Source organism: Papio anubis, chromosome X (assembly GCF_008728515.1).
Source record: "Papio anubis isolate 15944 chromosome X, Panubis1.0, whole genome shotgun sequence".
Taxonomy (NCBI): Eukaryota; Metazoa; Chordata; class Mammalia; order Primates; family Cercopithecidae; genus Papio; species Papio anubis.
In genome coordinates, this window is record NC_044996.1 from 97,106,025 (window position 1) to 97,129,487 (window position 23,463).

General features: G+C 43.7%; 1 long non-coding RNA gene across 1 annotated transcript; it reads left to right on the top strand.

Annotated features, from left to right (window-relative positions):
• Nucleotides 1-15,514: 15,514 nt before the first annotated feature.
• Nucleotides 15,515-18,432, top strand: LOC116272093. Its single transcript, XR_004180807.1, has 2 exons — nucleotides 15,515-16,956; nucleotides 17,848-18,432. It is a non-coding gene; the product is annotated as an uncharacterized LOC116272093 (long non-coding RNA).
• Nucleotides 18,433-23,463: the final 5,031 nt, after the last annotated feature.

A 23,463-nucleotide genomic window follows, 5' to 3' on the forward strand; every position in this document is an offset into this window, starting at 1 on the left:
TCAAGACTGTGTAGTATTGGGAGAAGAATAGACACATAGATCACTGGAACAAAATAGAGAACCTAGAAATAGCCCCATACTGATTTTTTACAGAGAGACAAAAAGAAGGAAGGATCGTCTGCTTAACAAATGGTGCTGGAGCAGTTTCATATCCATAGGCCAAAAAAAAAAAAAAAAAGAAGAAGAAAAACAAACAAACAAAAAAAGACCTAATCTTCAACCCTTTATACAAACAAACAAACAAAAACAAAAAAAAACTCGTGTATCATAGACTTAAATCTAAAATATAAAACTAAAAAAAACCTTTACAAGAAAGCATAGGAGAAACATCTGAGATCTAGGGCATAGTGAACAGTTCAAAAAGCATAATCCATAAGGAAAAAAATAAATGAGATTTCATCCAATTTAAAACTTTAGCTCTGCAAGAAATATTGTTTAAAATGATGAATAAAAGGGTATGACCTGGGGGAAATGTTTGCAAGCCACATATCCAAGAAAGGACTCACATCCAGAATATATAATGAATATGTAAACTACTCTGAAAACTCAACGGTAGACTGAGCGTGGTGGCTCAGGCTTGTAATCCCAGCACCTTGAAAGGTTGAAGTGAACAGAGGGCAGATCCCTTGAGGCCAGGAGTTTGAGACCAGCCTGGGCAACATGGCGAAAAAGCCGTCTCTACTGAAAATACAAAAGTTAGATAGGCGTGATGATGCCTGCCTGTAATCCCAGCTACTTGGGAGGCTGAGGCATGAGAATCGCCTGAACCTGGGAGGCAGAGGTTGAAGTGAGCCAAGATCATGCCACTGCACTCCAGCCTGGGTAACAGAGTGAGACTCTGTCTCAAGAAAAATAATAATAATAAAAAAACCTCAATGGTAAAAAATATAAACAAATAATCCAACTAGAAAATCATGAAAAGATGTGAACATACATTTCACTGAAGAGGAAAGAAACAAATAAGCACATGAAAAGATATTCAACACTCATTTGCTTCATTAGATACAAATTAAGACCATGATGAGGTATCACTACACACTTATTACAATAGCTAAAATAAAAGACATAGTGACAACACCAAATGGTGACAAGGATGCAGAGAAACTGGACATCTCATTAAGTGCTGCTGGGAAGGTAAAATCTTACAGCCACTCTGGAAGGCAGTTTAGTAGTTTCTTATAAAGCTAAACATGCAATGACCATACAATTCAACAATTACACTTCAGAGAAATTAAAATTTATGCCCACCCAGAAACTTGTACATAATTGTTCATAGCAGCTTTACTTGTAATAGCCAGTAGCTGGAAATAATCAATATGTCCTATAATAAGCAAATGGTAGAACTGTGGTACTTCCATACCATGTAATACCACTCAATAATAAAAATGAACTATTGACTGGGCCCAGTGGCTTACACATGAAATGCCAGCACTTTGGGAAGTCGAGGTGGGCAGACTACAATGTCAGGGTTCGAAACCAGCCTTGCCAATATGTTGAAATCCCGTCTCTACTACTAATACAAAAATTACCAGGGTGTGGTGGTGCACGCCTGTAGTCTCAGCTACTTGGGAGGCTGAGGCACGAAAGTCACTTGATCCTGGCAGGTGGAGGTTGCAGTGAGCCAAGATCATGCCACTGCACTACAGCCTGGGTGACAGAGCAAGAATCTGTCTCAACAACAAGAACAGCAACAATGAACTATTGATACACAAATATTAATATCTTGGAGGAATCTCCATGGAATTATGCTGAGTGGCATAAGCCCCGAAAACGTTACATACTATAAGATTTCATTTGTACAGCATTGTAGAAAAGACAAAATTGTGGAAATGAAAAAGTGTTTAGTGGTTGCCAGGGGTTAGGAATGGTGGATGGGAGGAGAGTGAGTATTACTAAAAATGAGTAGCACAAGGGATAGCATTGTGGTGATGAAAATGTTCTGTACCTCTTCTTCTTTTTTTTTTTTTTTTTCTGAGAGGGATTCTCACTCTGTCACCTAGGCTGGAGTGCAGTGGCAGAATCTTGGCTCACTGCGACATCTGCCTCCCAGGTTCAAGTGATTCTCCTGTCTCAGTCTCCCATGTAGCTAGGACTACAGGCACCCACCACCTCACCTAGTTAATTTTTGTATTTTTAGTAGAGATGGGTTTTCTTAGTGTTGGCCAGGCTGTTCTCAAACTCCTGACCTCAAGTGATCCGCCCACCTTGCCCTCCCAAAATGCTGGGATTACAACCGTGAACCACTGCACTCGGCCATGTTCTGCACATCAAAACATTTTCACTGAATATAGATGCCATTACATTCTCTTACTTACGTTACAAAGCAAAAGGCAGGTTCAAAAACGTTGTTCTATCATGTATCAAGTGAAAAAAACATATATTTTTGTATCAACTGAAAAACACATATATTCCACAAAAAGATTTTGAAGACACATGGGAGTGGAATGTGCCTGCATTAAGAGCAGAGGACCACCTGTCTCCAGCTGGCTCCCAGGGACCACCGAAAACAGCTGCTACCCTCAGAATGACAAGATGGCCTTCTGAATGATTTCACTGGACTCTCGAATCTCATCCTCCTTGACCACCAGCAGAGGCGAAACCTGATGATGTCACCATGGGTTGGCTTGGCCAGAAGTCCATAATCTCGAAGTCGTAGACATATCTTCCAAGCATCACAATCTTTGTTTTCTTGAATAACAATAGCATTTAATAATTCTTTTCCTCCCCGGCACAGTGGCTCACGCCTCTAATCCCAACATTTTGGGAGGCCGAGGCAGGTGCATCACCCGAGTTCTGGAGTTCGAATCAACTGACCAACATGGCGAAACCCCGTTTCTACTAAAAATGCAAAAATTAGCTGGGAATAGGGGCACGTGACTGTAATCCCAGCTACTCAGGAGGCTGAGGCAGGAGAATCGCTTCAACCCAGGAAGCAGAAGTTGCAGTGAGCCAAGATCGCGCCATTGCACTCCAGCCTGAGCAACCAGAGTGAACCTCTCACTCAAAATAAATAAATAAATAAATGAATAAACAACATAATCATTTTCCTTTTACGGCAGTCACAACATCAGAAGGTAGCTTCACGGGTTCGTTTCTTAAGATAATACCCTTGAGATAAAAACCTTGCATTTTCAGCAAGGTTTTCTTCTTCTAAAACCTCAGGGGCTGCAATGGCCACTCAGCAACCTAGTGGATTGCCACCATATGTGGACCCATGTTCCCCTGGCTTAATGGTGAGCATTATGTCATCATCCCACAGCATCACAGACACAGAGTGTCAGCCCCCGGAAAGGGCCTTTCTGATCAACAGCCAGCCATCTACCAGTTCTGGCCAATCCTATCTGAATTTCATCAGCAATGAACAGAACTAAGCTGGGAGCACGAGATGGGATGAGAGTAAGTTAAAAATACCACAAAGCTTACTGTTCTTATGGAGATTCAGCTGGTCCTCTCCTTTCCTCTCCTTTTCTTTTCTCTCTTTCCTGTATTCATTTATTTGACAGTCTTGCTCTGTCGCCCAAGCTGGAGTGCAGTGGTGTGATCTCAGCTCAATGCAACCTCCGCTTCCCGGGTTCAAATCATTGAGTGAGCCCAGGAGGTCAAGACCAGCCTGGGAAACATAGCAAAAGGCAGGGTGGTGCATGCCTGTAGTCCCAAGGCCGAGGCGGGAGGATCGCTTGAGCCCAGGAGGTAGAGACCAGCCTGGACAACATAGCAAAACTATCTCTACTAGTAAAATTAAAAATATTAGTGGGGGCGGGATGGTGTGAGCCTGTAGTCCCGAGGCCAAGGCGGGAGGATTGCTTGAGCCCAGGAGGTCGAGGCCAGCTTGGACAACATAGCAAAATCCCACTTCTACTAACAACAAGAACAACAACAAAAAATAGCGTGAGCAGGGTGGCTCACCCCTGTAGGTCCGAGGCCAAAGTGGGAGTATTGCTTGAGCCCAGGAGGTCGATACCAGCCTGACCAACATAGCGAAAGCCTGTCTCTCCTAAAATAAATAAATAAATAAATAAATAATAATTAAAATGAACAGGGCCAAATGGCACACGCCTGTAGTCCTGAGGTCGAGGGGAAATATCACTTGAGTCCAGGAGATTGAGGCCAGCCAGGGCAACTTGTCGAAAGTCGGTATCTACTAAAAATAAATAAATAAATAAATTTTAAAAAGCGTGGGCAGGGTGGCGCATACCTGTAGTCCCGAGGCCGTGGTGGAAGGATCTCTTGAGCCCAGGAGGGGTTGAGGCCAGCCTGGTCAACATAGAGAAACTCGGTTTCTACTAAAAAAAAAAAAAAAAAAAAAAAAAAAAAAAGCATGGGCAGGGTGGTGCATGCCTGTAGTCTCAAGGCTGCGGTGGGAGGATCCCTTGAGCCCAGGACGTTGAGGCCAGCCTGGCCAACATAGGGAAACGGTCTCTATTAAAAAATAAAAAAACAAAAAATATTAGTGGGGGTGGGTTGGTTCACGCCTGTAGTCCTGAGAACGAAGAAGGAGGATTGGCCAAGGCGGATGTAACCAATACCACAATCACATCACATAAGTAAGTACATTTTCCTCTCTCCAGGGCTACAGGTAAAGGATGGTAATTTTGCACACCACACTTAGATTCCCTTTCAAAAATGTAATCAGAGGTTGGAGGGCTTTGGACTGACTTTTTCCGTTACAACAGATATAGAAGCCACTGAAGAATGAACATCACGACTAAGTACAGCAAAGCTCTCTGCAAATGTGCTAGTTTGGAAAACATTGTGTCTTACAAGTAGAAAAATCACAGATCCGACAATTTTTTTCTTCTCTCTGTTCAAACAAGAATACAGATGTTTAACCCAAGATCCAGGGACAGTCTTCAGAGAGATCAAAATCTCCTGACGGCACCTGAGGACCACCCACTTTGTCTCAGTGGCAACAAAGTGTGGCTGGAAGAGGAGACAATATTCTGCAATGTCACTGCCCAAGGATGATGAACGAATCAGGGCAGTTAGTGAACTCCATCTGGCCAATCAGAAGTCAGAAGTGTAGGTGGAACAAGGGAAGCTGATGTGGCTTCTATTAGTCCAGCCTCCAGGGACAGAATCTTCTCAAAGTTAGGGTGGAGACTCTGATTTTCCCACCTAAAGCATCCCCAGGGATTGGCTACTAAGTTCAGAGTGTGCGTGCTCTGTCTTTCTGTTTCTGTTCTTCCACGGAGTACGCACCCTCTGATTTTCTCTTTCGATTCTTCCAAAATCAGAGTAAGTATGCGTTGATTTTCTTTTTCCATTCTTCCTACCCCTCCCCTCCTCCAAGATGCATTTGTTATCTAGTTTTAATAAGGAGTGTGTATGAGGCAGGTCGCCATCTCAAATCCTTTCTGTCAGTTTCTAACTTTTTCAGGTATGGGATTTTTCCTGGAAACCCTGTAATAACTTAAGAAAGTTGGGCCGGGCGTGGTGGCTCACGCTTGTAATCCCTGCACTTTTGGAGGCCACAGCTGGTGGATCACTTGAACCCACGAGGCAGCGGTTGCAGTGAACCAAGATCACGCCACTGCACTCCAGCCTGGGCAACAGAGCAAGACCTTGTCTCCTTGTCTCCAAAAAAAAAAAAAAAAAAGAAACCTCACTGAAATCTTTCCTCCCGGGCTCAAGTGATCGTCTCACCTAGGCCTTGAGACTACAGGTGCACACCACCTGGCTTCTGTTAAGGTTTTTTTTTGTTTGGGTTTTTTAGTAGACATGGTTTCGCCATGTTGACTAGGCTAGTCTCAACCTCCTGGGCTCAAGCAATTTGCCCACCTTGGCCTCCCAAAGTGCTGGGATGGTACAGGCCTGCTCCACCACCCCCAGCTAATTTTTTGTATTTTTTGTAGACACGGGGTTTTGCTATTTTTCCCAGCCTGGCCTCGACCCCCGGGCTGAAGCGATCTGCATGCCTCGGTCTCCCAATGAGATGGGATTACAGGCGTGAGTCATTGCCCCTGGCTGAGTGCTGCATCTTGAAACGCCCCACATTCTCTCTAAGTGTTGGTGGGCTCTTGTAGTCTCAGAAGTTCTAGCTCTCTTCCTTTTTATAATTTACAAATCACCCAGTAATAACCTCTGGACCAGTTCATATTAGTGATGCTCATTTCTCTTCAACAGAACAGAACCCCCTATCCCTCTGCCTGATCAGATCCATCACGAGAGAGACCATGTTATCTCTGGGACTTACTTCCCTTCCTTTATTTATTCAGTGGGGGTGTCAGAACGCCCCCACTCGATACAATTACACAGTCACATCCCTGCCTCCCCAAGAAGGGTCTAGGTAAGCCTAGCCCCAGGGAAAGTACTGACAACATTAGCTAAACCCCTCTCAAAGACTCAAGGCTGCTTTGCCCTAAGGAAACCTGCTATCCCCAATCAATACTTCTCCCAGAGATCGCTGGTTCCCTGTTGTCATCTGATTTCTCCCCATGTCCTTACTCAGGGACAGATAAGCCCCTGATGGAGAAATGCAGCACCTGATTCCAGGTGACTGAGTGTGGCCAGCCGTCACTGATTTCTCCCTCCACAGGACCAAAGGTCTTGCACCTGGAAAGTCTCAGGCAGTTTCTCTTGCAGGTCAGACTACTCCCAGTGCCATGAACAGCGATGACGCCTTTGCAAGGAGACCTAATGTTGGTGCTCAAATACCAGAGAAGATACAAAAGGTGAGGTGACCTGGAGAGGGTACAGTAGTGGCCCAGGGGACAGTGTGGGGTGAGCAGGTTTCTGAGGAGGGAAGGACAGAGATACTGGGGACCAGGAGCAGGGTCTTGGGGGAGATCTGGACCCTTGGGAGCCTCCCACCCTTGCTCTGTCATCACCTAGCATCCCTGGAGACAAGTCTGTGACCTTGCACTTCATTTGGTGACTCTCAGTCCATTCTGGAAGGTGGGAAGAGAGCCAGCCAGCAGTATTAAAGCCCTACTGTGTGGCAGGGGAGAAGCTAGGGTAGGTCTCTGATGTTGTCTCAGTTAGCCATGGCATCAACCAAGGACGGATTATCATCCCCACTTCCCAGATCCAGCACACAGGAAGCGGCTCCAGCTGAATGGCAGACATGCCTAGCTGAGTCACTGCCAAAATTTCTTTTTCTTTTTTTTTTCTAGGCTTTTGATGATATTGCCAAATGCTTCTCTAAGAAAGAGTGGGAAAAGATGAAATACTCGGAGAAAATCGTCTATGTGTATATGAAGAGAAAGTATGAGGCCATGACTAAACTAGGTAACAGAAAGTTCTAGGTACAGATAAGACTAGGGACACATGAGCATCCCTTTTCCTGTTTCGGCTACTTCTTAGGCTGCAGAAAGTACTCCACATCTTCCTTTTGTGCAGGGAAAAATCACAAGGCAGCTTCTAGGTGTTCTGCTCTTCCGTATCCTGTCAGGGCTGAGGGCAGGAACTGGCCACAGTGGAGCTCATATCTGGATCCTGCATGTTTCTCTCCCATAGGCATCTTTTCTGATGAGCCCAACTGTCTCTGTGGCATCCTGGAAATCCCCAACCCCCACCCCAGACACACCCAGCCTACCTTCTCTCAGCTTGTCTCTCTCTCTCTTTTTGAGTCAGAGTCTCAGTCTGTCACCTAGGCTAGAGTGCAGTAGTGCTATCATAGCTCACTGCAGCCTTGAATTCCTGGCCTCAAGCAATCCTCCCGCCTCAGCCTCCCAAAGTGCTGGTACTACAGACATGAACCACCATACCAGGCCTAAGCTTGTCCCTTAAGTAATAAACATTTTGCTTCTTTCTAGGTTTCAGGGTTACCCTCCCACCTTTCATGCATAATAAACGGGCCACAGACTTCCAGAGGAATGATTTTGATAATGACCGTAACCGCGGGAATCAGGGTGAGTAGATGGGAAGGGGCTGGAAAGGGTCTTCTGAAGCCCAACTGCTTTTCAGCTCAGCGACCTGGGAAAGATCCTCAGGCATTTGTTCCCTCACACACACAAGTGCTGAGTGAAAAAAAATCGCATGCAGAAAGTTAACTATAGAGGCCATTCATATAAAATTTTAAAACGTAAAACAAGAATATATATTTTTGTGGATAATAAGTAAATGGTAAATGTATACAAACATGAATGTGAATAAAAAGCCATCAAATTAAGGTGACTGGCTGTAAGTGGAGGAGGGAGGGAGGGCAGAGGGATTGGTGAGTGCTGCACAGACAGCTTCAGTCGTGACTTGTTGATAGTGTGTTTTGTTTGTTTTTGAGATGGAGTTTCGCTCTTGTCGCCCAGGCTGGAGTGCAATAAAGCAATCTCAGCTCACTCCAAATTTCACCTCCCAGATTCAAGTGATTCTCCTGCCTCGGCCTCCCGAGTAGCTTGGGTTGCAGGCACCCGCCCCCATACCCAGCTAATTTTTTTATTTTTGGTAGAGATGTGGTTTCACCTTGTTGGCCAGGCTGGTCTAACTTCCTGACCTCAGGTGATCCACCCGCCTCAGCCTCCCAAAGTGCTGGGATTACAAGTATGAGCTACCACGCCTGGCCTGTTTGTAGTATTTCTAATATTTTGAATAAATAAATCAGACCTAATATATCTGTGGGATAATGTTGAGATCCGACTGGACTCAATATTATTTCCTATACTTTTCTGTGTGTTTGAAATATTTCCTTTTTAAAGGACATGTTGTTCTTCCTAAGCACTGTTAATGAATGAAAGGGCAGTTAAGAAAATGTTACAAGTGAAAAAAAAAAAAAAAGAAAGAAAATGTTAAAACTGTAGATCTGCCAAAAACTTCCAGAGTTTGTTTCATTAACAGCATGTAGATTGCATAGGTATCTTAGGAGTGAGGGTGATGAACACACTATGTAATAAAGATCGCTGTTTTTCTGTATTTTATCAAAACCAAACAGTCTTCTCATTCCCAAACAACCCTAATTCTCCATGGTGAGCTTGGAAGAGAGTTTGAAAGAGTGATCCCTCATCCAACACAGAGAGAGCTTTCCCACTTCTCAGTGAGCAGAGATAACATAGGGTGAAAAAAGACAGGTTCTTGCATAGAGATCTTTGTGCATTTCAGGACTATTAAGGGGACATATGTGTTTACTTGCTACAATTATAAGACAAGGTCAGAATGTCCAAACTGCCTCCAATAAACCTATTACTCCCCATCTACACAGGCAGATTCTACAATCCCCCACAATCACTATAAGAGATCTGAAAATCCAGTGCTTGAGTATCTGCCAAGTTTTTGACATTAAAGGAGTGTCTTTATACTGAAAATATTTCAGAGCCACTGGACTAAATCATCCATGGTTCATCACACATTTAACAGCTTAACTGACATACCATAAGATTCACCCATTTGAAGTGTACAGTGATTTTTAGTTGTTGTACATCTTAAGTGGATACAGTTCAAGTTCCCAACCAATCAATTTAATTGTTTGGGAAAAAGTAAAATATATATAATGGAATAAGATGAGACTGTGGTGGGGTTTAGTTCCCACGTGATAAAAAATGAGATGGATAATTCTGAACTGATGCCACAGATAAATGCACCAACCATGACTAAACAAAATTCAGAAGCAAATCTCAAATAACTCCTCAGTAATGAGTAGACTCATAACCCTCCGCTGCAAAATACCCTGATGTGACAGAAGTCTCTGTAGAGTTTGGAAATCTTTCCCAACGAAGAAAAATTCTGATGTATTCTCTTTCAGTTGAACGTCCTCAGCTTTCAACTTTCAGCATGCTCCAGGGAATCTTCCCGAAGGTGAGTATCTCTCAAATCTAAAGGACCAGAGAACCTTTGTCCCTTCACGGATGTGAACACTGGTAAGAGTGGGAGAATTTAAAATATGCCCTCACTGCCTCCTCCTCCCCATGTCTATCACAACACCTGATGTAGCATCGACAGCTTGATAATACTAAGAGTTGTGATCCTTAATACTTCTTTTGTTTTCATAGTGATGCCAGATACTATTTTAAGCAGTTCACATAGATTAATTTATTTAATCTTTAAGGAGACCTCTATGACATTGTTTCTATTATTATCTCCAAATAATAAAGAGTCACGCACTTCGATTGTCATCCATATAATAGCCATGTGAATTGGCGCAAATCTTCTAAGTTCTCTGAGCTCCAGATTCCTGGTCCATGCATTGGAAGTAAAGAATCATAGTTCATGTTACAGATCATAGTTATCAGCAACATAATAATAAAATGAGGCTATCGGGGTACAGAGATGTTAAAGAATGTTCCTGAGGCGCAGTGGCAGTGGTAGTCTAATTCAGTGCTCCAAGCCATTTAAAGCTCATTCACATTTGCATTTGTTTATGAGATTTAGATGTTGCTCACTAGGGCTTTACCCCATAGGGCCTGCTGGTGCTTCTGTTTAGACACTCACTCTCACAACAGGAAGGACCAGCTGACCTCTGCTCTGTAACTGGGGCCACTCACATGGCCTAAGAGTCCCTTTGACTGTTGACCCTTCCCTATGTGAGCTCTTTGAGGGCCCTGTCTGCACCTGGGGCATCCAGGAAGCCCCAGTCCCAGCCCAGGGGATCCCTCAGAGGCCCTTGAATGAGTGATCCCACAAGTGCAGATTCAACTCTGGTTTAGAGGGTAAAGGAATGTGGAGGATCACATTCCTCCAGAAAGGTGTTAATTGCTATTATTACTACATTTAAACAGTGTGTACATCTCAGAGAGGACTTTCCCTTAGCCTATTTTATATGTATTGTTCTCTATTTCATAAGTGAGGGAGCTGAATAACAAGTAGCTTAAGGACTGGGCGTGGTGGCTCACGAATGTAATCCCAGCACTTTAGGAGGCCGAGGCGGGCAGTTCACGAAGTCAAGTGATCGAGACCATCCTGGCCAACATGGTGAAACCTCATCTCTAGTAAAAACACAAAATGTAGCAGGGCGTGGTAGCGCCTGTCTGTAGTCCCAGATATTCTGGAGGCTGAGGGAGGATAATTGCTTGAATGCAGGGTTGGATGTTTCAGTGAGCCCAAGATGGCGCTAGTGCACTCCAGCCTGGCAAGAGAGTAAGACTGTGTCTCAAAAAAAAAAAAAAAAAAAAATTATTAATAGCCTACCAACCAAAAAAAGTCCAGGACCAGATGGATTCACAGCTGAATTCTACCAGAGGTACAAGGAGGAGCTGGTACCATTCCTTCTGAAACTATTCCAATCAATAGAAAAAGAGGGAATCCTCCCTAACTCATTTTATGAGGCCAACATCATCCTGATACCAAAGCCTGGCAGAGACACAACAAAAAAAGAGAATTTTAGACCAATATCCCTGATGAACATCGATGCAAAAATCCTCAATAAAATACTGGCAAACCGGATTCAGCAGCACATCAAAAAGCTTATCCACCATGATCAAGTGGGCTTCATCCCTGGGATGCAAGGCTGGTTCAACATTCGCAAATCAATAAACATAATCCAGCATATAAACAGAACCAAAGACAAGAACCATATGATTATCTCAATAGACGCAGAAAAGGCTTTTGACAAAATTCAACAGCCCTTCATGCTAAAAACGCTCCATAAATTCGGTATTGATGGAACGTACCTCAAAATAATAAGAGCTATTTATGACAAACCCACAGCCAATATCATACTGAATGGGCAAAAACTGGAAAAATTCCCTTTGAAAACTGGCACAAGACAGGGATGCCCTCTCTCACCACTCCTATTCAACATAGTGTTGAAGTTCTTGGCTAGGCACCAGGCAAGAGAAAGAAATCAAGGGTATTCAGTTAGGAAAAGAAGAAGTCAAATTGTCCCTGTCGCAGATGACATGATTGTATATTTAGAAACCCCATTGTCTCAGCCTAAAAATCTCTCTAAGCTGATAAGCAACTTCAGCAAAGTCTCAGGGATACAAAATTAATGTGAAAATCACAAGCATTCTTATACACCAGTAATGTACAGAGAGCCAAATCATGAATGAACTTCCATTCACAATTGTTTCTAAAGAGTAAATAAAATACCTAGGAATCCAACTTACAAGGGATGTAAAGGACCTCTTCAAGAGAACTACAAACTACTGCTCAGTGAAATAAAAGAGGACACAAACAAATGGAAGAACATACCATGCCTATGGATAGAAGAATCAATATCGTGAAAATGGCCATACTGCCCAAGGTTATTTATAGATTCAATGCCATCCACATCAAGCTACCACGAGTTTCTTCACAGAATTGAAAAAAACTGCCAGGAAAGTTCATATGAACCCAAAAGAGCCCCAAGATCTCCCAGACAATCCTAAGTCAAAAGAACAAAGCTGAGGCATCACGCCACTCCGACTTCAAACTATACTTCCGCTGGCTACAGTAACCCAAAACAGTATGTACTGGTACCAAAACAGAGATATAGACCAATGGAACAGAACAGAGTCCTCATGAAATAATACACATCTACAGCCATCTGATCTTTGACAAACCTGACAAAAATTTTAAAGAACCAGGAAAGGATTCCCTATTGAATAAATGGTGCTGAAATTACAGCCATAAGTAGAAAGCTGAAACTGATCCTTTCTCTACTCCTTATACGAAAATTAATTCAAGATGGATTTAGAGACTTAAATGTTAGACCTAATACCATAAAAATCCTAGAAGAAAACCTAGGTAGTACCATTCAGACATAGGCATGGGCAAAGACTTCATGTCTAAAACACCAAAAGCAACGGCAGCAAAAGCCAAAATTGACAAATGGGATCTAATTCAATCAAAAGAGCTTCTGCACAGCAAAAAGAAACTACCATCAGAGGAACAGGCAACCTACAAAATGGGAGAAAATTTTTTGCACCCACTCATCTGACAAAGGGCTAATATCCAGAACCTACAAAGAACTCCAAATAAATTTATGCGAAAACAAACAACCCCATCAAAACTGGGCAAAGGATAAGAACAGACATTTCTCAAAAGAAGACATTCATACAGCCAACAGACAATATGAAAAAATGCTCATCATCACTGGCCATCAGAGAAAAATCAAAACCATTAATGAGATACCATCTCACACCAAAGTTAGGAATGGCAATCATTAAAAAAGTCAGGAACAACAGGTGCTGGAGAGGATGTGGAGAGAAATAGGAACACTTTACACTGTTGGTGGGATTAAACTAGTTCAACCATTATGAAAATAAAATGGCGATCCCTCGGCGATCTAGAACTAGATGTACCATGACCCAGCCATCCCATTACTGGGGATATACCCAAAGGATTATAAATCATGCTGCTTATAAAGACACATGCACATCTATGTTTATTGCAGCACTATTCACACAGCACTTGGAATCAACCCAAAATGTCCATCACTGACAAGACTGGATTGAAGAAGAAAATGGCATATACACCATGGAATACCATGCAGCCATAAAAAGGATGAGTTTGTGTCCTTTGTAGGGACATGGATGCAGCTGGAAACCATCATTCTTAGCAACCATCACAAGAACAGAAAACCAACACCGCGATGTTCACCATAGGTGGAACTAAACAATGAGATCACTTGGACTTGGGAAGGAACATCACACACCGGGGCCTATCATGGGGAGGGGGAGGGGAGGGATTGTACTGTTATACTTTAAATGACGAGTTGATGGGTGCTGACGAGCAGTAGCATGAATTAACATGGGCACAAGCATACATATGTAACAAACCTACACCTCTAAGCACATGTACCCTAGAACTTAAAGTATAATAATAATAACAAATAAATTAATTAATTAAAAAAAAGGTAGTTTAACTTTGTTGGTCAGTGACACATCCCAATGCAACCAGAATTGTTATGAGTACCACCTCACTTAATTCCACATTCAATGTTGGTGCCTTTGTAGGGTGGTATGTCATATCTGCTTTCTTTGCTGCCTGCATTAATTTCAACAAACCATTTCTTTACCTCTCCCTTCCCTGTACTCATCTCTCTACTCCATCTTTCCCAGCAGTGTTTTGTAGCCTCCCTATGTTTTTACATTTACTCTCCCAGGAGCTGTCTACAAGCTTATATGGGATGCCTTGTACTTTATAGAAGCTCTTCCTTTTGTAGACCTTGTGAATTCTAAGAATGCCATTTTTCTCCAGATCTTTTGTATACCAAACTCTCAATTACATGGAGATTTTTACTGTTCGCAAGAGTATCAGTCTTAAAAGAGTGTGAGGATAACCATTCTAGCCCGGGCGATCCCATCCATTCAGGCCAATCCTTTTGCTTCTAACTTGCCAAGTTTCTCCTAATTTAGGCATGTGTAACTCTCCCAGCGTTTTTGAGAACATTGATTAAGATAATGCATGTGAAGACGCTGTGTAAGCTCAAAAGCACTATAGAAATGTGACTGATACTGTTTATCTGTGACCTTCATATTATAAAGATCATGCCCAAGAAGCCAGCACCAGCAGAAGAAGGAAATGATTTGAAGGGCGTGTCAGAAACATCGGGTCCAAAAAATGATGGGAAACAGCTGTGCCCCCCGGGGAAAGCAAATACCTCTGAGAAGACTAACAAGAGATCTGGTAAGAGGAAACAGTTCGGGAACAACCCCTCTGGCTTCCCTGGCTATGTTCAGGTGTGTGGACTGGGTGTGTGGCATGGATCCCAGACAAGCCTGGGTCCAGGCTGGGCTGAGGAGCTCACCCAGCTCCAGATGAGATGCTAGACATGACTTCCAGAGACACAGACTGGAGTTGTCATCCATATAAAAAACCACGTGACTTGGGGCAAGTCTTCCAAATTTTCTCAATTCCAGATTCCTAGTCCATAAGATGGAAATAAAGAATCATAGTTCATAAATTGTTTGGAGGCATTAAATTTAATCTAGAAGCCTGATGACATGAAATGTGCTCAAGTAATTCTGTCTGTGATAACCCGGAATCATATCTTACTCAGCTCAATGCCTGATACCCAATACAGGTGTACTTCAGAGATATTGCAGGTTCGGTTCCGGACCACTGCAACAAAGAGAGTCACACACATTTTTTTTTTGTTTGGTTTCGCAGTGCATAAAAACATTATGTTTACACTACACTGTAGTGTACTAAGTGTGCAAGCGTTATGTGTAAAAAGGTACATACCTTAATTTTAAAATAATTCATTATTAAAAATGCTAACAATCTTCTGAGCTTTCAGAGAATCATGCTCTTTTTGCTGGTGGAGGGTCTTGTCTCAGTGTTGATGGCTGCTGGCTGATCAAGGTGGTGGTTGCTGAAGGGTGGAGTGGCTGTGGCAGGTTCTTGAACACAACAATGAAATTTGCCACATCGATTAGCTCTCCCTTTCATGAAGCATATCTCTGTAGTATGTGATGCTATTGGATAGCTTTTACCCACATTAGAACTTCCTTCAAAGTTGGAGTGAATCCTCTCTAGCTGTGAAAGTTTTAGATGTCATCTTCTTCCAACAAAAAGGCTATTTTATCTATATTGAAAATCTGTTGTTTAGTGTAGCCACCTTCAACAGTGATCTTAGCTAGATCTTCTGGATAAGTTGCTGCAGCTTCTCCATCAGGGTTTGCTGCTACACCTTGCACTTTTATGTTATGGAGACAGCTTCTTTCCTTAAACCTCATGAACCAACCTCTGCTAGCTTCACACGTTTCTTCTGCAGCTTCTTCACCTCTCTCAGCTTTCATGGACTGGAAGAGAGTTTGGGTGTTGCTCTGAATTAGACTTTGGCTTAAGGGAATGTTGTGGCTGATTTCATGTTCTATCCTGACCACTCAAACTTCCTCTATTTCAGCAGTAAGGCAGTTTTGCTTTCTTATTCGTGTGTTTACTGGAGTATTAGTTATAATACTAATACTTTTCCTTTGCATTATATACTATTATTTCCTTCAAGAACTTTTCATTTGCACTCACAGCTTGTCTGTTTGGTACAAGAGGCCGAGTTTTCAGCCTGTCTTGGCTTTCAGCATGCCTTCCTCACTCAGCTTAGCCATTTCTAGCTTCTGATTTAAAGTGAGAGACATGTGACTCTTCCTTTCATTTGAACACTGAGCAGCCACTGTAGGGTTGTTAATTGTCCTAATTTCAGTGTTGCTGTGTCTCAGGAAATAGGGAGGCTCGAGAGAAGGAGGAGAGATGGGGAACAGCTCATCAGTGGAGCAGTCAGACCACACAACATTGGTCGATTAAGTTTGTCATCTTCTGTGGGTGCAGTTCCTGGTACCCCCAAAGCAATTACATAGAACAGGGTGATTATAGTCAATGATAACTTAATGGTACATTTTAAAAAAAACTAAAAGAGTGTAAATGGATTGTTTGTAACAGAAGGATAAATGGTTGAGGGGATGGAGACCCTATTTGCCATGATGTGATTATTACGCATGGCATGCCTGTGTCAAAGCATCTCATGTACCCCATAAGTATATACACCTACTGTGGACCCACAAAATAAAAAACAAAAATTATTTTAAAAGACTAAAAAGCAACAAAAACCTTTGCAATAATAACCTCAAAACTCACTGATGACAGATCACCATAACAGATATAGTGGTAATGGAAAAGTATAAAATTGGTGAGAATCTCCAAAAAAATATTGTGGTATCTGTGAAGCAGTATGAAAATGAGGTGCCATAAAACAAGGTCTGCCTGTGTGCCCTTAACAAATATGTGCAGCATGAAAGGAGGTATCCATGAATGTTCCTGTAAGTGAAGAGGTTGGGAATCTAAACCTGACAACAGAAGGAACCAGAAGCTGAAACTTTAATTGGCATTTGGCCTATATTGGTGTGGGTCTAAGATTTCAGATTCTAAGCCAGATGATGTGAAAAACTGGATGAAGGAGGCCCATGGGCAGTTGGTGCGGAGGGTGGCATCTCCTTTTTTTAGAAAACAGAGCCTAACACTCTCCAATCTACCCAACCCTCATCTTCCAACTGTTCCCTATCATAGGACCCAAAAGGGGGAAACATGCCTGGACCCACAGACTGTGTGAGAGAAAGCAGCTGGTGATTTATGAAGAGATCAGCGGCCCTGAGGAAGATGACGAGTAACTCCGTAAGTGAACCTTCAGCTCATCCCCCACATCCTTGCAGATGTGCTGTTCTGTTACGGTACCGGTATCCCATCTTGTCACTTGTTCCCCAAATCATTCCCTTCTCGTAATTTTCTAGGGTACAGCTTTGAGGCTGAATGATGAGATTTCCCATGCTCGCTCTTTCTTTCTCTTTCTTTCTTTCTTTCTTTCTTTCTTTCTTTCTTTCTTTCTTTCTTTCTTTTTTTTTTTTTTTTTTTTTTTTTTTTTTCTTTTTTTTTTTCTTTCTTTCTTTTTCTTTCTTTCTTTCTTTCTCTTTCTCTTTTGTTTTGAGAGGGAGTCTTGCTCTGTCACCTAGGCTGGAGTGTACTGGCGTGATCTTGGCTCACTGCAACCTCTACCTCCCTCCTTCTTCAGCCTCCTGAGTAGCTGGGATTATAGATGTGCAACACCACACTTGGCAAATTTTTGTGTTTTTAGTAGAGACGGGGTTTCACCATGTTAGTAAGGCTGTTCTTGAACTCCTGACCTCGTGATCCGCATGCCTCAGCCTCTCAAAATGCTGGGTTTACAAGCGTGAGCCACTGTGCCCGGCCTTTCCATGCTCTTTCTACTCCCTGCCCTGTATATCCAGGGATCCTTCCTACGTAGGATGCTGTGGGTTCCCAAACCCCAGGTCAGCCCTGATATGTGGACCACACCGTCCTCTAGCCTAGGAATTGATAACCCAGGCGAGGAAGGTACTGTGGCATGAGCAGATAGTTCACTTCGAGGAACCATGGAAGGCATGTGTAAGTCCTGAGGTAGGGCAGAATCGGAGTGTGCAGGGTCTGCAGGTCAGGAGGAGTTGAGATTGAGTTATTGAGCAGTGGGAACTCACTGCCAGTTACCTTCCTTCTCTCTTTTTGCCTCAGCCTCAGGGATATGACACATGCCCATGATGAGAAGCAGAACGTGGTGACCTTTCACGATCATGGGCATGGCTGCGGACCCCTCGTCATCAGGTGTATAGGAAGTGAAAGCAAGTGTTCACAACAGTGAAAAGTTGACCGTCGTTTTTCTTAGTGTGCCAAGACTTCGATGTTAGCGTTTCTGTTGTATTTTCTTACAGTGTGCCATTCTGTTAGACATTAGTAATTTTATTGATGAGGAAGACTTACTAAATGCGTATTTCGGTTTGTGTATCCATGCATCTACCTCAGAAAACAAGTATAGTCAGGTATTCTCTGCATAGAACAGCGCTACCCTCTTCTCTCTCCAGATGTGACTACTGAGGGCAGGTGTGAGTGTTTAACTTCAAATTTTTTCATCTGCATTTACACACCACACACACACACACCCACACACCAAGAACCACTATAAGCATCTCCCATCTGCTTTTCCCCGTTGCCATGCATCCTGGTCAAGCCCCCCTCATTCTGTTTCCTGTTCAGCATGTACTCCCCTCATCCTATTCCCTTGTATCAGTCACTGACAGTTAATAAAACTTTGCAAACGTTCCCCAGTTGTTTGCTCCTCTCATTATTGTGCACGCAGCTCTGTGCACGTGTGTGAATATTTCTTTAGGAAAGACTCTTAGAAGTGCAATTGCTGCGTCAAAGGAGTCATTTATTCAACAAAAACCTAATGAGTGCTTACTCGTGCTGAGCGCTGTTCTAGGTGCTGGAGAGACATCAGGGAAGAAGGCAGACAGATGTTCCTGACCACTATTCTAGAGGAGGATGTTTCCAGTTGTTGGTTTTGTCTGTTGGTTTTGTTTGTTTGTTTGTTTGTTTCTAGAGACGGGGTCTTTCTCTGTCCAGGCTGGAGTGCAGTGGCATGGTCATAGCTCAATGCCCCCTTGAACTCCTGGGCTCAAGCGATCCTCCCACCTCAGCCTCCTAAAGTGCTAGGATTCAGGTGTGAGCCTCTGCGCCTGGCCTCCAGTTTTTATTTTGATAGAGACCATACACTTCAGTCCTGGAGCAGGATTCTGCAGCAGGTGGTTGGGCATCTTGGCCTTTGCTCTCTGAACGATTTTCAAGTTCTAGGTCTGGGACAGTCCATTTGGGAGTATGTGGGAGGAGACACAGATGAAATCATCGTCTGGGGAACGTGGAGGAATGAGGAAGATGCGTGCACGGTAGACCCTGTGATGGACAGGGAATAGAAGAGTCCACTTAGTCTCCATGCAGGGGAGCAACACTGGGAAAGTCCCCTGGACAGAAGCATGAGACTGCCCATTAAGGGTCTCACCAACCAAGGGCCTGGGAGCTGGGGTGGGGACGATGATTTGGAATGGGACAGTTCTTTCTCACAGTTACCGTTATATGGTGCAGAGGGGAAACAGATGTGGGGAAGGGAAGGCAGAGGGGAGTCTATTTTAGAACAAATCGTTGTGTGTGAATGGAGGCATCAAAGCTCCATTCACACACAACAGACTTGAAACACCAGCCCCAGGTGGAGGCAGAATTGGAACTGCTTTTACTGCTTGTGGCCCATCACCTTGGCCTCCTGGTCCTCCCCAGCCTTGGAAGGAGGACACTATCATCATTATGCCTATATGATAGATGAGAGACAGAGTCCCAGGCAGATGGTAGGTGTCTTATCACAGGTCCTACAGCTGGCAGGTGCAGGAGGAGCTGAGTTTGGAGCTCACTGACGTCAGAAACATTAAGATGGACAGGTGTGTGTGGTGGAGGGAGGGAGAATTGAACAGGCCCTGGGTTCTGTTTCCAATCACCATGTAAAGGCTGTGGGTTCATTTACCCCAGACAAGGAGCCCTAGGAGAGACAGAGTGCAGGGAGAGGGAGGTAATCATGGTCATAGTTGGGACAGTGGGAGACAGATATGCAGGGTGGGCAGAAGGGCAGGCAAAGAAGCAGGGGACACCCAAGGCCAAGTGTGAGCTGTCACAACCACCAGAGGGAGAGGGTGTCAGGAAGGAGGTTGTGGGGCTCCAGGAGCAGCAGAAGTTCCCCAGATCTGTGAGCATGCCCTGCCTGGCACTGCAGGAGGAGGTGGCTGCCACCCAGGTCAGTGTGGACGTACCTCTACCTGTGTCTCAGAGGAAACAAATTCTATTTTATCCCAGATAGTTCTGTATTACACAAATGCAACATTCGGCTACTAGATATTGAGTGCCTTATCCTCCATGGAGACAGAGGAGAGTGTACCCCAAAAGAGATACTGAAGGATTTGATATTTCTTTCTCCTTGAGATGATGAGATCCATAAGTTGTGTCCCCCAGCCCTCCAGACAGGTGCAAGGAAGGGTGGCTGGAAGATTGTGAGTCGTGACAGGGAACATTTTTCCTTAGGCTAGTTGGGTATATAAAGCTCCCGACTATCTGTCTATCATGTGTAGATAATGAGTGAACATAGTCCCCTCTCCACAAATGTGTTTCTCTCCTTCATTGTTACTGTGAAGTGCTGAAGATACACCAAGTCCTGATACCTTACTTTTTTGTGTTTTTTAAAGGCAAGATCGCACTCTGTCACCCAGGCTGGAGTACAGTGATGCAAGTACAGCTCACTGCAGCCTCAATCTCCCAGGCTCAAGGGATTCTCCCACTTTAGCTTCCCAACTAGCTGGAACTACAGAGAAACGCCACCACACCTAGCTAATTTTTGTATTTTTTTGTAGAGATGGGATCCACTATATTTCCCAGGCTGGTCTGGATCTCCTGGCCTCAGGCAATCCTCCTGCCTCAGCCTCCCAAAGTGCTGGGATGACAAGTGTGAGCCACCTGGCCAGGTCTTCACTTTCTTTAATGAACAATTAGCAGAGTTTCATCTTAGAGGCAAAAGTGGCTACTGCCAGCCAATCTGAGTGTGGTGTTGGAGGGGAATCTAGTGATTCAGTTGTTTTAAATGAACTTTTAAATTCACCTACCTGATGATTATCCTAAGGTCCTTTCCTGCACCGTGTAATTTTGGGTTTAGAGTTTTTCATAGGCTTTGTTACAAAGAGCATCTCCTGGCTGGGCACAGTGACTGACACTGTAATCCCAGCACTTTGCGAGGCCAAGGCAAGCAGATCACTTGTGGTCAGGAGTTCGATATCAGCCTGGCCTACATGGCGAAACCCTATCTCTACTAAAAATACAAAAATTAGCCAACCTTGGTGGTGGGCACCTGTGAATCCCAGTTACTGCAGGGTCTGAGGCAGGAGAATCCCTTGAACCCAGGAGACAGAGGGTGCAATGAGCCGAGATCACACCACTGCACTCCAGCCTGGGTGACAGAGTAAGTCTGTCTCAAAAAACAAACAGCATCTCTTGCCTACAGTGATTTGAGCTGTGGTCTTGTCTTCTTGGGTTTCTCTATCAGTCTGATCCCATCTACTCTATCTCCCAGGAATGCCTCAATATTTCTGGTGGACCACTGACCTGTTTTCCTATTTTCTTCTACTGTTAAGAATTGACCCTTGAAAACGTTTTCTTCCCAGTGCAATGGAATGTTGAGTGGGGCATGGGATCTACCTGCCGTCTTGCTCCAATCATCTGGTTTTAGATATTTTATGTATTTTTGTCACTATATAAGTGTAATTTTTTTCAATTTGGTTTTCTAAATGGTTATTATTGGTATGTACAAAACCTATCTATTATTGTATATAATATATTGTTACCTCTCTGAATGTGGCGTCCCTGCATTTTGGCACAAGACTTAATCTGTTTTATTCTCCAAAAGAAAACTGACAGGCTAGGTGTGGTGGCTCACAGCTCTAATTCCAGCACTTTGGTAGGCCGTGGTGCATGGACCACCTGAGATCAGGAGTTCAAGACCAGCCTGGCCCAGATGGTGAAACCCCATCTCTACTAAAAATACAAAATAAAAAAAAAAATAAACGAATAAAATAAAATTAATTAGACAGGCATTGGTGGTGCGGGCCTGTAGTCCCATCTACTAGGGCAGCAGAGGTGGCAGGATTACTTGAACTTGGGAGGCAGAGACTGCAGTGAGTCGAGATTGCGCCGCTGCACTCCAGCCCGGGTGACAGCTCTATCTCTAAATAAAAAAGAAAAAGAAAAAAGGAAAATTCACTTCACAGGCAATAGATAGTGATAAAAGGATAATTTATGGAAGATTTCATAGGGGAGACTGATGGAAAGAAAGGAAGTATATATTTTATCGAGCTGGGCAGTTCACTGCAAAAATCACCAGAACTGCCTTTTTCTCCAAAAATATTACCCATAAGCTATTCTACGACTGTTTTTTTCTAGTCCTTCCCTCTGTTCCAGATCCTCAAATTGTCCTTTTCCTTATTGGGGTAATTTTCCTCTGCCCGTATCTGGGTCCTTCGCAACACTTAACACTGTCTTCGAGTGCGTGGATTCCCATTACTTTAGCTCAGGTTCCCAAAGAAACAGGCTTTGGGCCATACAGGACACCTCTAGACAGACTATACTAAGAAATTATGCTTGGACCAGTGCATGGGGAGAGGAGAAGAGAGGGAATTTACGTACCTGGCTCTCACTCCTGGTTCTTTTTCCAATTGGTCAAAATTCACCCCACAGGCATGAACTCCCCCACACTTCTAGACTGCATCACCTTCCCCTTTGGCAGCTGTCTTGGAAGCCAGATCTGGAAGCCAGATCACACAGTTTGGAGTGTAGTGTTTCCTACAATCCAAAAGTGGTCGTAGAGGCCAGGTGTGGTGGGTCAAGCCTGTAATCCTAGCACTTTGGGAGGCCAAGGAAGGTGGATCATGATGAGGTCAGGAGTTCAAGACTAGCCTGGTGAGCATGGTAAAACCCCATCTCTACTAAAAATCCTAATTTAGCCTAGCATGGTGCCCCATGCATGTAATTCTAGCTACTCAGGAGACTGAGGAAGGAGAATCGCTGGACCCTGGGCGGCAGAGGTTGCAATGAGCCGAGATCGCACCACTGCACTCCAGCCTGGGCAGCAGAGGGAGACTCCCTCTCAAAAACAAACAAACAAACAAAGAAAAGTTGCAGCAGAAACCAGAAATTTCAGGTACGTGGCTCACTGGCCTGATTATACAGCAGCAGCCAAGGATGAAAACTAAATACTCCCAGGCAAGTCCTAAGTTCACCAAGTAATTGGAATACGAATCTATGCTAGTTAACTGCCCTTATCTGAAAGAAAAATAAAACTCGTATCTCTGTGACAAGCAGGTGCTTACAGCTTGGAGCAAGTCACTTAGGCTAAACTCCCCTAGTGACAGGGAGACAATGACATCATCTTCCTCAATGTTCACATTTCAAAGAGATGGCTCCAAGGCCCTCAAGAAAGACCTTCTTGGGGGCCGGGTGAGGAGGCTGAGGCTGGAGGATCACTTGAGGCCTGGAGTTCAAGTTCAAGACATTCCTGGGTTATAGGGTGAACAGAGGCTTACAAATAGAAATTTTCTCAAGGAAATGCTCTAAGGAAAGTGAAAAGGGGAAAGGTCTCTTCTTACCCTTTTGACGACGGGAAAAAAAATCAATTTTGTGTTTAGTTACCCTTACAATTTCCCCCTTTTGTTATTCTTTTACAGTAACATTTTAATTTTCTAATTATCTCCACTGCTGTTTATATCTTTC